At 49.6% G+C, this 14,427-nt stretch overlaps 1 pseudogene; it reads left to right on the top strand.

The window, feature by feature from the left end:
- The first annotated feature begins 12,483 nt into the window (after positions 1-12,483).
- The window catches only part of LOC102850791, a 6,037-nt pseudogene continuing 4,093 nt past the window's right edge, over positions 12,484-14,427 (top strand).

The raw sequence follows: 14,427 nt of genomic DNA, 5'->3' as shown, positions 1-14,427 counted from the left end.
AGAGAAGGCACTGCGGGGCAGGCAGGGGGCACACAGCAGTCCTGAGGCTGCACAAGTATCAAGGCTTCACCCACCAGGAATGTGGGTGCCAGACAGCGAGGCCTCGCCCACCAGGGACATGGGTGTCAGATAGTGAAGAGGGACATGGGTGCTGGACAGCAAGATGGATGTGGGTACCGGACAGCAAGGACTCATCACCAGGGACGTGGGTGCCTGACAGCGAGGCCTCACCCACCAGGGAAGTGGGTGTCAGACAGTGAAGAGGGACATGGGTGCCGGACAGCAAGGCTTTGCCCACCAGGAGTGCACAGAACTGTGCCAGTCAGGCCACAGGCACTGCTGCTCTGGACCAAGTCAAGTCCTAGCATGGATACAGTGCAGCCCCAAGTCCTGATGGCCCAGCTCCAAACCTGGGCTTAGCGGGCACCTCAGTGCCCAAAAGGACAGAGGAGGGTAACCGTGTCCTTAAGTTCTGACCTGGGGTATGACCATGTCACATAGCCACCAGCACCCAGAGTGATTTCTGGGGCAGAATTTAAGATGGACCTGAAATATGACCAAGGGTGTCCTGGGCAGGGGGTATGTTAGGTGTTGGGCAGCTAATAGAAAAGTCAGTGGTTCAAATTCACCAGCCATTCCTCTGGAGAGAGATGGGCAGGCTTCTCTGGCAGAGATTTACAGCCCCTGAAATCCAGTGGAGGACCAGCACTGACCCCACAGCGTGGGCCTGGTTTGATGGAGGGCTGGTGTAGACCACATAGCTGTGGGCCTAGTCTGATGGTGGCTTGGTTTAATGGAGGGCTGGTGTAGAACGCACAGCCATGGGCCTGGTTTGATGGAGGGCCGGCGCTGACCACACAGCCGTGGGCCTGGTTTAATGGAGGTGTGATTTGATGGAGGACTGTCACGGACCGCAAAGCTGTGGGCCTGGTTTGATGGAGGCTTGGTTTAATGGAGGGCTGGTGTAGACCGCACAGCCGTAGGCCTGGTTTTATGGAGGCCTGGTTTGATGGAGGGCCAGCGCTGACCACACAGCCGTGGGCCTGGTCTGATGGAGGGCTGGTCTGCTGGAGGGCTGGTGTAGACCACACAGCCATGGGCCTGGTTTGATGGAGGCCTGGTCCGATGGAGGACCGGCGCTGACCACACAGCCGTGGGCCTGGTCTGATGGAGGCCTGGTCTGATGGAGGGCCGGCGCTGACCACACAGCCGTGGGCCTGGTCTGATGGAGGGCTGGCGCTGACCACACAGCCGTGGGCCTGGTCTGATGGAGGGCTGGTGCTGACCACACAGCCGTGGGCCTGGTCTGATGGAGGCCTGGTCTGATGGAGGGCTGGCACTGACCACACAGCCATGGGCCTGGTCTGATGGAGGGCTGGTCTGACGGAGGGCTGGTGTAGACTGCACAGCTGTGGGCCCGGTTTGATGGAGGGCCGGTGCTGACCACACAGCTGTGGGCCTCGTTTTGGGTCTTGGCACAGCACGGCCAGGTGTGGAACCACAGGTGGTTGGTCCTGTTGTCCTTGCTTCTGTGGAATGTGTACACGTGTGTTGTTGCTGTTTGGCGCCCCTGAGTCATCTCTGACTCAAAGTGACCCCGAGGACAAGAGAATGAAACATTGCCCGGTCCAGTGTGGGCCTCACAGTCTCTGCCCACTGTGCAGTCCCTGGTCTACCCGTGTCACACAGAATGTCAGTCACATGCACCAGCAATGCTCTCACCTAATGCCGGGGTGTTCTCATCATACACTGGGTAAGGCTCACAGTTCAAACCCATCCACTCATCTGTCCATCTTCCTTTTACACTTTCTTACACAGAAGGCCATGGCCCAGGCCAGGCACACTTTAGTCCTCACAGTTACATCCTTGCTTTCTAACACTTTAATTAGCCAACTCTCAGATGTACTCAGGGTCCTTCATCCAACTAAACTGACTTCCTTCTCAAGTGCATATGGTACAGACTTCAGAATTAATCACATATTAATTAGAACACAAAGGAAAACTCACAAACTTTAAAACATAACTATAAAAAACATCTTCTCAGACAACAATGCCATAAACCTAGAAGTTAACTAGAAGATAAAGACTAAAAACCGACCCATGTGGAAGCTAAATAACACCCTCAGGAGCACAATTGGGTTGTAGAAGAAAGAAAAAGTGAAATATAAATGTTTCTTGAAACAAATAAACATGAAAATACAACCAACATATCAAAACATATGGGAAAAAAATGAAGGGGCATTTCATGGCAATCGGCAAACACATTAAAAAAAACCCACAAAAAAAAACCACAACCCCACGAGTAAAATTAAAAACACTTCCATAAACCAGAAAAAGAACAAACTAATTCCATAGCCTCTAGAAGAAAGGAAATTATAAGCACAAGTGCTGAAATCAATGAGATAGAAAACAGAAGATAGATGAAGTCATCAGTTAGATGAGGAGCTGATTCTTCGAAAGGGCCAATAAAACAGATAAACCATTGGCAATCTTAACAAATAAAAAGAAAGAGAAGACATATTAATTCAAATAAGGAATGAAAGAGGTGACATCACAACAGAACCACCTGAAATTAAATTGATAATAACAGATTATTGTGGAAAACTATACTCTGATAAATTGAAAGCCAAAAGGAAATGGACAAATTCCTAGAAAACCACATCCTACCCAGACTAAGAGAGAGATGTAGAACATTTGAACAGACCCATCACGAAGGAAGGAAGGAAGGAAGGAAAGAAGGTCATAAAAAGACTCTTCCCAAAAAAGGCCTGGCCCAGAGGGATTCATGGCTGAATTCTACCAAACATTCAGAGATGAACTATCACCAATTCTACTTAAATTATTTAAAACAACAGAAAAAGAAGGAACACCCCCAGAGTCATTCTATGAAGCAAGCATTACCCTAACACCAAAACCAGGAGAGATATTACAAAAAAGAGAAAACTTTAGACCAATATCTCTCATGAACATAGATGCAAAGGTCCTTTAAAGCCTTGCCAATAGACTCCAACAGTATATGAAAAAATAACTCATCATGACCAAGTGAGATTTATAACAGGTATGCAAGGATGGTTCAACACAAGAAAAACAGTCAATGCAATTCATCACATTAACAAATCAAAGAAGAACCACATGAGTCTATCAATTGGGCATAAAAGGCCTCTGACAAAACCCAACACCTCTTCATGACTGAAACACTCAACAAAATTGGAACAGAGGGAATTTCCTCACCATGGTGAAAAGTGTATATGCAAAACCAGGAACCAACAGCATTCTCAAAAGAGTAAGACTATAAGTATTTTCCTTGCAAACAGGAACCAGACAAGGATGTCTACTATCCCCACTCCTATTTAATACTGTACTGGAAGCACTTGCTAGGGCGATAAGACAAGAGAAGGAATTAAGAGGCATTCAAATTGGCAAAAAGTGGTAAAACCGTTGCTATATGCAGATGATATAATAGTATACACAGAGAATCCTAAAGATTCAATAAAAAAACAAACCAAACCTGTTAGATCTAGTATATTAATTTAGTAGAGTGGAAGGCTACAATATCAATATACAAAAATAATGTGGATTTCTCTACAGCAACAAAGAAAACACGGAAAAGGAAACTAAGAAAGCAATGCCATTTATAATAGCCAACCACAAGATTAAATACTGGGGGGAAAAAACCTAACTAGAAACACAAGAGACTTTTGTAAAATACTACTACAAGATACAATAAGAGACATAATTAAATGGAAAAATATTCCCTGTTCATTAACAGGGAGACTCAACATAGTGAGGATGACAAGCCTCCCCAAAGCAATCTGCATGTTCAGTGCAATCCCAGTAGAAATACCAAACTCATTTTTCAAAGACATAGAATGGCAATTGGCAAGCTATCTGGAAAAGAAAGAAGCTCTGGGTAAGTGAAGAGCTGAAAAATGAAAACGCAGTGGGAGGCATAGCACTTCCTGATCTGAAAACCTACCGCACAGCTGTAATAACCAAAACAGCATGGTACTGGTGCAACGACAGACACACAGACCAATGGAATAGAATCGAGAACCCAGAAATCAATCCAGTGGCTTGGTATTTGACAAGGAATAAAAATGCCTCAAATGGGGAAATGACCACCTCTTCAACAAGTGGTGCTGGGAAAACTGAACTTCTAGCTGTAGAAAATGGAAAGAGGATCCGCACTTTACACCACACACAAAAATCAACTCAAGGTGGACCAGAGACCTAGGGGTAACGCATCAAACCGTAAGGATTATAAGAGCGGAATGGGACCAAACTTGGAAGTTCTAGCCTACAGCATAAACAGGCTTGCTAATATAGCCAGGAATGCAAACCCAGGCCAGGATAAGATTGAACCTTCTAAAAATTAAGTCCCTGTGCGCATCAAAACCTTTTTCCAATAGGGTAAAAAGAAAAACCATTGTTTGTTAGGTGCTGTGGAGCTGAACATGACTCATAGCAGCTGTTCTATCCCGAGCCGCCCTCACACTTCCTGACACATTGCCCATTGCAGCCGTCTCTGTGTTGAGGGTCTTCCTCTCCTTCGCTGACCCTCCACCCTTCCCAGCATTATGTCCTTCTCTAAGGAACAGCACCTGCTACATGTCCAAGGTATGTGAGGGGAAGCCTTATCGTTCTTGCCTCCAAAGGGCACTCCAGCTGCACCCTCTCTAAGACATAGGGTTTGTTCTCTTGGCCGTCCATAGGATGTTCAGTTCTCTTCTCCAATACCACAGCTCAAAGTCATTAGTTCTTTTTCTATCATCCTTATTCATTGTCCAGCTCTCAGATGCATAGCTAGTAATCAGAAAGACTATGCCCTGAATCAGATGCACCCTAGTCTTCAAACTGACACCACTACTTAATAATTTGGAAAGGTCCTTAACTGCAGATTTTCCCAGTGCAATGTGTTCTTATTTCCTGACTGCTGGTACCAAGGGTGTTAACTGTGGATCCAAGCAAGAAGCAGCTATTGACAGTTTCAATCTCCTCTCCATCCATCATGATACCAGCTATAGGGGCCAGTGCTAAGAATCTTTGTTTTCCTGACATTGAGATGCAATACATACAGAAGGCTGCATTCCTTGATCATCTGTAACAAGTGCTTCAAGTCCTCCTCACTTTTGGTAAGCAAGGCTGTGTCATCTGCATAACACAGTTTACTGAAGCATCTCCCTCCAATCCTGATGCCACACTCCCTCTCACAGAGTCCAACTTCTTGGATAATTTGCTCAGCTTATAGACTGAATAGGTATAGAGAGAGAAACCAACTCTAGCACACTACCTTCCCAAATCCAAACCATGCAGTGCTCTCCTGCTGTTGCTCTGTTCGCACAACAGCCTCTTGGTCTAGGAAACAACTACACAGTGGGGAAAAACATTCGATAATTCCATCTCAGACAAATGGTCTCAACAAAAGTTTACAGAATACTACAGATCCTCCACAAGAAAATGACTGATAACTCAGTAACACAAACAAGCAAAAGACATAAAAAGAATTTTCACAAAGGAAGATATTCAGATGGCCAACAGATAAATAAAGAAATGTTCAAAGTCACTGGAAATCAGAGAGATACATATCAAAACAATATCTCAACCCAGTAGTAGTGGCCAAGTTTAACAGGACGGCAAGCAATAGACACTGGAGAGGATGTGGAGAGACTGGCACTTTCATGCACTACTGGTGGGATTATAAAAATGGTACAATCACTCTGGAAGGCAGTTTGGTATTTCCCCAAAAACATGAACATAGACATCCCATATGACCCAACTATTCCACTGCTGGGAATATACTCCAAGGAGACTGAAACTGAGACGTGGACAGAGACATGTACACCTATGTTCATAGCAGCATTATTCACAATAGCAAGAAAATGGAAACAGCCCAGCTGCCCATCAACAAACCAGTGGGTTGAGATACACTGTAGTACAGTCACACAATGGAATACTATGCAGCACTAAAGAACACCGATTTTGTGAAATACCATATAACGAGAGAGAGTCTGGAGAGCATTATGCTGAGTGAACTAAGTCAATCTCTCATAAAGACAAATATTATATAAGACCATTACTGTACAAATAGAAGGATAACTTGTAAGATATGTATAAATGTCCACAAGAGGAAGCAGAAAAGAGGAACGGGAGGAAAAAAGGGAAGGGTGGCCATCACTAAGCTAGCTGGTTGGTGAGTGGAAGTGGGGGGGCCCATGTGTGTGAAGGTCTATAAAAGATTCAGTGGAGACTGGAAAAGATGGGGCTTTACCAGGAGTAGATTAATAGTAATTAATGATATAAAATACAATGTACATGAATGTATGAAACTATGTAAATGAAAGATTGTATAAAACACAACCTACATGAATGGGGAGAAAAGCACAATGTGTATATAAATTGTTGAATATATAAATAAAATTATATATATATGAAAATATAAAAAATAAAATAAAAATATATAAAATATATAAAAATATATTTTTTGCAGCCTAACTACCCCTTGTTATATACCATTTGATTTCTTGACTGCGGCTGCCACAGGTTTTGACTGCAGATCCAAATAACATGTGGTTAGAAAGTCAGAAAGTGAATAGGGATGCCTGAATTAGAATGAATGCCACTGAGTTACAGTGTTGGTGGAAAATATTGAGTATACAAAAGACAGCCAGAAAAACGAGTGAGGATGGCGAGACTTGCTTGTGAGCATTTTGGACATGCAATCAAGAGGGGACCCCCCCACCCAGCAGAAGGAGATGACTGGTGAAGCAGTTGTCAAAGATGAGGGTGGGGTGGAGAGTAAGATGGATTTGTACTGGGGTCGCTGTGAGCGAGAAGACACCAGACGACACCTACCAGCCACAGCTGCTCCTATGACATTGGCCTGCTGCACACAGTTCACAGGTGTCACTGCAACTGCAGCCCCCCTGCTCCATGCATCACAGGTGCTGAGCCACATTCAGCCACTGAGCTAATAAGTGGTGACACCACACTTTAACCCTTCATCTACCGGGCCCTGCCTGCTCACCGTCCAGTGCTGTGGTCCCTCACTGTCCTTCCCGCTTCCCTCCCAAGGTCACTGCCTCTCCCTGGCCCCAGCATGTGGTCCACTAGGAGCAGATCTTCATTTCCACTCAGGCTTTCCCCCAGGTGGGAACCAGCCACATAACAAACATCTAACCCCTGGCCCTGCTGGGTGCAAGCCCTAGAAACACAGATGTTAATAAAACAAGCTGTCTTGCTGTTGTCCAAGCTGACATTCTATTGGGGGGGAGCGGGGACAGAGATAACAAAGCAAATGTGCTCCCTGTGGGAGTCCTTGTGTGGTGCGAATGGGTAAGCACTCACTGGGCTGGTAGCTGAGAGGCTGGTGTTTTGAGTCCATAGAGGTGCCTCGGAAGAAAGGCCTGGTGATCTACTTTTGAAAGATCAGCCGCTGGGCACATTTCCACTCTGACACATTCAGGGTGACTGTGAACTGGCAATGACTTTAAAGCTCCTGATTTTAATTCAAGGTGTGACTGATGGTCTAAGGAGAGAGAGCCAGCCCGGAAAGAAGTGAGGAAGAGTGGGTGCACTCTCATTTCCAGGATGCCTTCCAGGACTGAAGGAAGCTCATCCTGCAGCATGAGAGGGTGCAGCTGAGAGGGTGAGGGGGGCAGGCTGAGCGAGCATGAGGGGTCCAGGTCAGAAAGGTCTAGGGGGAAGAAGGGAGCCGGGAAGACGGGTGCTTTGCGAGGGCTCTGAGCAGAGGAGGACTCAATGGCGTGAATATGGTCTCCATGTTAACAAGCTTTGTCTGGGAGCAGGGCTGGTGAGTGAGGGCCAACCCCCCCACCCCCGCCGCCCCACGCCAAGGCTGTAGCTAAGAGCCAGCGGTGGGTGACATCAGGCAGGATACTGCTGGACTAATCTGGGTGAAGTATGAAGTGGCTGGACCAGGTCGTACTCAGTGGGGGCAGCTACTGATTTGAGGCACTTACTGAGGGCCCCAGGAGCTCTAGGCGTGTTGTCATGTGCCATCAAGTCTGAACTGACCCACAGCTGACCCTGCAGCAGGCTTTTTTCAAAGGCAGTTCATCAATGAGAGGTTGCCCATCTTTCTCCTGCTGAGCAGCTGGAAGAGTCGAACCGTGCGCCTCTGGGATTGCAGCACAGCTTCCTACCACTAGGCCACCAGAGCTCCCTAATGAACAGCATGTCAGCCTGCTAATCCAAAGGACAGCAGTTCTAATCCCTCAGCTGCCCTGAAGGAGAAAGAAGAGCAGTCTCCTCCTAGCAAGATTTACAGCTTCAGAAGCCCCACGGTGGGTCCACGAATCCAATCAACTGGACAGAAGGGAGGTGTTAGGGGCAGGGCCACAGATTTGCAGATGAACTGAGAGAAAGACCTAGGGCAGGTCATGTGTAGGTTCAGGCCCAGCCCTTGGGAGGGTGATGGGTCCTGAGGGAGCGCAATGTAGGGGGAGCAGATCAGAGGGTTCGGAGAGCGCAGCTTGGACCCTTGCATCTAAGGTGCTCTCAGAATCGACCCCAGGGTGGGGCGGCGGACAGGCAGGGGGCAGCTTTCACTGCAGGCGATCCTAGAATCCTGTTCTGGCATCGCTCAGCCGGCTCTTATTTTCTCGAAGGAATTTTCCAATTCAGGTGAGCCTTAGGACTCATTAATATTAATCCACACTCAGTTAACTGAACTTTAATTACAAGTGGACCGCAGAGAGATTGCGGGTCCAGTTAAAGACCACCACAGTAAAGCGGACATTGTGATAGAGGGAGGCACGCAGAGTTTTTCATTTTCCCCTGCTGTGACAGCTGTTTACACGAGGCTATTGTCAAGCAAGCAGTAGCATTGATGAAGGGGTTTGCAATATTACAGAAATTACCGAAATGTGACAGAGAAAGGAACACAGGTTGTTGGGAAAATGACACCATGAGACCACTAGACTTCCTCGATGGAAGGTTGCTGAAAGTCTTCAATTTCTAAGAAACGCAAGGTCTGCAGAGTGCAGTAAGAGAAGCCAATCAAAGGAGGCCTGGACACACACGGAATTAGTGCACATCGAACTAGGGACACACCGAATTAATGCCACAGTGGAGTAGTCTTCGCCGGTCGGATGGCACTTCCCTGTCACCTCTTCTCTCCAGTACCAGCCTGTCCCACCGTCCTTCACCCACGTCTAGCTCCACAAACTAAAAACCCAACCCTGTTGCCGTGGAGTTGACACTGAGTCATGGGACCCTATATGCATCAGAGTGGGACTACGATCCCCAGGTTTTCAGTGGCTGAGTTCCAGAGGCAGTTTGCCAGGCCTTTCTTCCGCAGCATTTACAAACAGCGTTGAACTCAGACCTTTCAGTCACCAGTTGCCTAATCTAAGGGCTCCCCTCTCCCACCTCACCCCATCAATCTTCTGCTGTCGAGCTGACCCTGACTCACATGTGGTCTTCCGAGGCTCTGAATCTTTACAGAAGGAGATGCCCATCTTTCTCCCATGGAGCAGGTGGATTTGAACCACTTACCTTCCAGTTTAGGGGACTGAAGAGCTATGCGCTACACTGCCAGCACTCCTTTGTCTTGATTCTCGGGCTTCCTCTCACAAATTCTCTCCCTCTCTTTATCCTTTTGAAGAACTCTTTTCCTGACTCTGGTCTCCAAGAGGTTTTCTAATCCTTCCCACACCCCTGCTATTTCCTCTGCTCTCAAAGACAACAGTTAAGTCCAAAGCCACTGGGGAGCCCTGGTGGTGCAGTGGTTAAAGGATTCCACTTTGGGAAGTGCTACTCTCTCCAATGAGGCTGTTGAGAGCAGTCAATCTGATGGCAGTAGATTCGAATCCACCAGCTGCTGCATGGGAGAAGGATGGGCAATCTCTTCCCGTGTGAGTGCCTGCCTCTGAAAACCCACTGGAGGGTCAGCTGTGGGTCGGTTCTGACTCAACAGCCCACAACAAAAACAACAACAAGAGTATGCTAGAGTCTCTGTCACATGGTTCAGTTAGTCCCTAACAAAAGACTGGAGGTTCAAGTTTATGCAGAGACACCTTGGAAGAAAGGCCTGGCGATCTGCCTGTGAAAACTAGCCATGGAGATCCTGGTGTCCAGCTCTCCTCTGAAACGCTCACAACTGCCATGCTTGGGAGTCAGTGTGACAAGCAGCGGCGCACCCCGACACACACCCACGACGATATGGCCCGCAGGCGGAGGTGTCAAAATGTCCTTTGTTTTTCTACAAAGGCCCACAATTCCTTACAGCAATGCTGAAATTTAAAAAAATAAAATAAAACAAAAATCTAAAACCTGGAAGCTGGGCCAAGTCTCATTTGTCACAAAGCCTGACCTGACCTGAGGTTGTATTTATGGCCTTTATCTGGACTCCAGGGTTGGCGGTTTGACGCTATTCTGTGGTACCACCTAAGAAAGGCCTGGCAATCGTTTGGGTAAAAACGACAGCCGAGGCAATTCTACAGCACCGCTCTATTCTGAACACCTGGGGTCACCTGAGTCAGAGTCGGCTCAGCAGTGACGGGCTTGGGCCTAACTTATCCACCCCACTCAGTGTCATTGCAAACGCTTGGTGCTTGGAATCTGTCCGGCATGGAGATCAGAAGCCTCACCAGTGACCCACACGAGTGCTGGGAACAGGAGTTTCTGAGTCTGTTTTGGAAGCCTACCTTCCTCTCTGTTCCCGCGGGCAGGGTCCTGGCTTGAGGGCTCCCTCTCCCATGTTTTGTAAAAAGTTTTCTATTGTACACATAAGTAGATGTGTGGGGAGAACACACCCTCCCTAAGACTGGGAAGTAGTCAGTTAAAAGGAGCACTTCACAAACCTGACACGTTAGGCTAAGACAGGGTCCCCCTGTTCCTAGGATTCTTCCTGCAAAGCAGCAGTCACCTGTGCTCTGGCTTGTGCCCCACAGCTGACCTGAGCTCCGGACCGTCTCCCTGGCTGCAATCTCAACAGGAGCAGACCATGAGTGAGGCCTTTGCTCCACTGTACCGCTGGTTGGCCTCAAACCAAGCACTTTCACTCTAAACAGCGACAACCCTGGAAAAATCCCCCAGGTTCAAGAAGAGTTTGGACTTAATTACAGTGCTAATGAAATTGTACTCAAGTTAAATGAACTGAGGATGAACGCCACGTGCCGTCATGTTGGAAAGGACCCACAGCTTCAGTGGGTTTACAGAGGCAGTAAATCGTATGGAAGGAGACTTGTCCATCCTTCCCTTGGGGGGAGCAGCTGGTGGATTCGAACTGCGTGCCTTCGGAACAGCAGTGCAGCTACTTACCACTAGGACCCCAGAGCTTTCTTGGGACTCATGTTAGTCCTTGGGTCTAATATGTATTAGTTATAACTCCAACCTTAAATTAAAAATTACATCTACAAAGACCTGGATAAGTTAATTTCCTGGCATCTGCCTCTGCTGACTGCATCTGTCCAGGCCATGCTTCTGTGATAAATGTCATTAAAAGGGGAACATGAGCTCAGCCTGAGCGCACCCACACCCACACCCACACCCACACCCCCCTCTGTGCTTCACCCAGGAAGCGCAGAGCACCTGGCTTTGGAAGGACCTGCTTGTGACTCCCGGTAACTCATCGTTCCCTCCTTCGCCTCTCCACTTGCTTCCTTTCCCCTCCTAAGTGTTCTCGGACGTTTATCTGGGACAAGACAGGAATGTTTCTTAAATAATTCAGAGTTGTTTTCACTGCCCGGGCAAAGGACTCCTGACTCCACTCCCGATTTAAATCAGTTGAAATTGCAAATGATCGCAAACCAGCTATCTTTCTCATCAGTATTACCAGAAGTCTGTCTCACAAGCTCAGCGAACCACCCGCCCCAACAGGCTGGGGCTCTGCCCGGCTGCTTTCCCGGAGAGTTAAGGGGCTCCGGCTGCAAAGGAAATGAAATTCCATCCCTAGGGGGTCTGGCAAACCCAACTCCTCTGGTCAAGTAGGTGTCAAGCCAGTTTTAAGGATTTCAGAGTTAGTTCAAGTCTTCAGAGCAGTGAGGGAGAAAGAGGAAGAACGGCCCCCCTTCCTCCCCAAGGCCCCCAGAGGGACACAAAGTAAGAGCGTTTATAGAATAAACAACGTTTCAGGGCATGAAAGGAAAGGACAAAAATATGTTGGCAATATGCACAAGCAAAAAAGATATTGCTGCTGATGTTTTAAGTCTCGTGTGTGTGTGTGTGTGTGTGTGTGTGTGTGTGTGTGTGTGTGTGTGTGTGTTGGTGGTGATGGGGAAATTTGGACTGAAGCAGAATTAGTTATGTGTAAGATTTGACACTTTGGATCTGATTGCCTGATTGCCGAGAAGGGAGTGAGGAAAGTTTAGCAGACACACCAGGACAGTTTATTTATTTATTGCACAAGACAAGAAAAATGACTTTGTGTGTGTGGCAGCAGGAGCGCTGGGCCGGTGCTGCGCCTGCCCTCCCGTGTCCCCGGGCCCCATTCCTGCGGGGCCACCGGGAGGTTAAAATAAGATGCACCGCCCTCCCGCCCGAGTGGCAGCCCTGGAAATAGCCACTGGATCACCAAACGCAACTTTCCAATCGCAGCGGCGACAAAGCCCAGCCTGGACGGAGCAGGGCATCGCGGCGCCTGTCCAGAGCCCGGACGCCAAGGGAACCAGGGCATTTGGGGGTGTGCGCGCTGGGGGGCGGGCAAGGGGTGGGGTTTGAACCCCCAAATACGCGTATTTGCGCTGGCACCAACCCCAGCAGAAAATGCCACCGCGCAGCCTGGGCCACGGGCCGGGTCTCTCGCCAACATAACAAATTAATAAATGACAACAATACGAAACCTCAGGCGAAACTTTTCTCGCAGTAAAAACAGAGGCGCTGATGGGAGGGACGAAGGGGTTCCCAGGGAGGCTGGAAGAACCGGTGGACTCGGGGTTCCCCAAACTCAGGAATGTGGGGGCCGTGGGAGACCAAGAGGTGTCCAGAGAACCCCAAGTGCAAGGACTTTGGGTTAAAGGAGGAGATATGTCTTCGGACGCCCCATAATTTGGGAATTTGTGGAAAGAGAAAAGGCAAAGAGGGGGTTCACTCTGGGACTCCGAATTTGGGTTGAAGAGAAGACCGCACATTCAAGGAGTTTGGGGGTGAACGTGAAAAGGGGTCCCGGACACGGCACGTCCCAGAACTTGGGGTGACACGAGCGGGAGGTCTTCGTGGCACCCCAAGTTAAGGCAGTGTGGGGGACAGAGCTAGAGAAGGAACTTGGGGTGGCGCCCCAATTTCAGGGTCTCGAGAGCGAAAGTGAGAAGAGGGATCTCGAGCGCCCCTGATCCACGAGGCCCGAGAGTCAGCCAGAGGGGAGTCCCCGGTGCGCCCCGAAATCAGGAAGTTTAAAGAAAAGTGAGGGGCGTTTCCTGGGCGGCTCACTTTAGGGCGTCCGCGAGTGAGAGTGAGCGAGGGGTCCCGGGGAGCCCCCAAATTCAGCAAGTTTAGGAAAAAGTGAGAGCGGAGTTTCGGGGCGCCCCGCTCGCGGGGTCCCCAAGGCAGGAAGTTGGGGGACCCGAGTTTGGGGGGGAGTCCCACGGCGCGTCTGCGGGGACTGGGGGCGCCCCGGGGCGCACAGCCCGGACGGGGTGCAAGGCGGGACCCGAGCGCCCCCGGTCCCGCGGGGTCCCCGCCGCCCCCCGCGCCCCGCCGGCCGTGTCGGTCACCTGGAGTTCGGCTCTGGAGTTCGGGCAGCGGCTCCCGCGGCGGCGGCGGCTGCTGCGTGTTGGTCCCCGTTGGTAAGTAACAGTCTCCACGGCTACAGTCTCTATGGCGGCGGCGGTGGCGGCGGCGGCCGCTCCTCCTCCCGCTCCCACCGCCTCCCGCCCGCCTCGCGCCGCCTCCGCCGGACGGGGCGGGGCGTTGTTACCGGCAACGGTTACCAGGGCCACGCCCCCTCAACGGCCCGCCCACGCCGCCCAACCGGCGCGGGGGGTGGTGGGGCGCGCGGGCCTGCGGCCTCCTATTGGCCGCGCGCGGTGTCCGTCAGAGGGGGCGGGCCCCGGCCGGGAGGAGGCCGAGGCCGGACCAATCGCCGCGAAGCGGGGCGGGGTCTGGCGGGCGGCGCGCGGATCCGAGGTTGGCAGGCGGGAGTTGGTGCAGTTCTGGGGAGGACGGGTTTCTGGGCTGCAGAGAGCGATGCTTATTCTTCAAACGACTATACATACCCAGGCACAATCTTTTTTTCCTTTCCTTTCCTTTCCTTTCCTTTCCTTTCCTTTCCTTTCCCTTTCCCTTTTCCCTTTTCCCTTTTCCCTTTCCCTTTCCCTTTCCCTTTTCCCTTACCTTTCCCTTTCCCTTTCCCTTTTCCCTTTCCCTTTCCCTTTCCCTTTCCCTTTTCCTTTTCCTTTCCTTTCCTTTCCTTTCCTTTCCTTTCCTTTCCTTTCCTTTCCTTTCCTTTCCTTTCCTTTCCTTTCCTTT

This window comes from Elephantulus edwardii, unplaced genomic scaffold (assembly GCF_000299155.1).
Source record: "Elephantulus edwardii isolate Elephantulus edwardi_28Jun2011 unplaced genomic scaffold, EleEdw1.0 scaffold00185, whole genome shotgun sequence".
Classification (NCBI taxonomy): Eukaryota; Metazoa; Chordata; class Mammalia; order Macroscelidea; family Macroscelididae; genus Elephantulus; species Elephantulus edwardii.
Note: the sequence above shows the minus strand (reverse complement) of the source record. Positions and strands in the feature narration are given on the sequence as shown.